This window comes from Schistocerca cancellata, chromosome 2 (genome assembly GCF_023864275.1).
Source record: "Schistocerca cancellata isolate TAMUIC-IGC-003103 chromosome 2, iqSchCanc2.1, whole genome shotgun sequence".
Taxonomy (NCBI): domain Eukaryota; kingdom Metazoa; phylum Arthropoda; class Insecta; order Orthoptera; family Acrididae; genus Schistocerca; species Schistocerca cancellata.
The window spans coordinates 921,228,527-921,230,077 of NC_064627.1; the positions used below are offsets into that span (position 1 = coordinate 921,228,527).

At 45.5% G+C, this 1,551-nt stretch overlaps 1 pseudogene; it reads left to right on the top strand.

The window, feature by feature from the left end:
• The first annotated feature begins 1,215 nt into the window (after window positions 1–1,215).
• LOC126163461 (5S ribosomal RNA) lies at window positions 1,216–1,333 on the top strand (annotated as a pseudogene).
• The last annotated feature ends 218 nt before the right edge of the window (window positions 1,334–1,551 follow it).

A 1,551-nucleotide genomic window follows, 5' to 3' on the forward strand; every position in this document is an offset into this window, starting at 1 on the left:
ATTTACAATTTACAAACTCTCGCCGTGTGCGGACGGGCATTATCTTGCTCAAGTGTAAGCTCAGGATGGTTTGCCATGAAGCGCAACAGAAAGTGGCGCAGAATATCATCGACGTGCCGCTGAGCTGCAGAGGTTGTGCGGATGTCAACCAGTCATCTGGACTCAGTTCAAAGCAGGACTCATATAGCTGAAGACAGTTCTACTCAGGTCAGTAACATTCAAGAACCCGAAGATCAGGTAAAACGTGTCTAAAGACTACCCTGACTGGGTGTCGCCCGCGATGGATCGCGACAGCCAGGAGCGATGGTCTGGGGTGTCATTTCATTTGTTTTTGGTTGTCATCCACTGCACCCTTAAAGCAAAGCGGTATGTCGACGATATTCTATTTCCTGTTTTGTTGCTCTTCATCCAAGCCATCCTGAGCTTAAATTTCAGCAAGATAGTGCCTGCTCACACACGGCGAGAGATTCGTCTGTTTGTCTTCGTGTTTGCCAAACCCTGCTTTGCCCAGAAAAGTCGCTGGATTTCTCCCTAACTGAGAACGTTTGGAGTATTATGGGCACTGCCCTCCAGCCGTCTCGCGATTCTGGCGGTCTAACGCTCCAATTGGACAGAAGTTTGCATGATATCCCTCAGTGGGACATGCTACAACTCTGTCAGTCAATGCCAAGCCGAATAATTGCTTGCCTAAGTGCCAGAGGTGGACAACACGTTATTGCCTTGATCGGTTTGTGAAGCTCTTTCTCTTGAATAAATCATCTAAATTTTTCTGAAATTTGAATCGTTTGTTTGTCTGTACGTGTTCATTACATGTTGAAACGTTTGATTATTTTTTTGCCCTAAAACTTTATTCTCATAATCGATAACGTAGTTATAAAAGGAGCTATAATTTTGATGTCTGTTCAAAGGCAGTATTTAACATAACGAAATTTCCAAAATTGTAAAAGTGGTGACTTTAAAGCCACTGACTACAAATGGAAAGAGTGATACTCTTTTATCTTCTTGGTGTTCTATTACTTTTTTGTCGTTGGACCTCGATCTGGGCGGATGTAAGTGTATAACAATATTTGGGTGATATAGGAAATTAAAATTTTTTTGAAAGTTCGTTCCTAATCAGTTATTAAACAATAGCGAATTGCTGAATCTCTTGCCTCAGAATGTAAATTGGATCTGATCCGATTGCTGCCAGGAAGATTTTAACAAAAAAAACTTTATTCCAACGGCCTTGCCGCAGTGGTAACACCGGTTCCCGTCAGATCACCGAAATTAAGCGCTGTCGGGTTGGGATAGTACTTTGATGGGTGACCATCCGGTTTGCCGAGCGCTGTTGGCAAGCGGGGTGCACTCAGCCCTTGTGTGGCAGACTGAGGAGCTACTTGATTGAGAAGTAGCGGCTCCGGTCTCGGAAACTGACCTACGGCTGGGAGAGCGGTGTGCTGACCACACGCCCCTCCATATCCGCATCCAGTGACGCCTGTGGGCTGAGGACGACACGGCGGCTGGTCGGTACAGTTGGGCCTTCATGGCCAGTTCTGGAGGAGTTTTTACAAA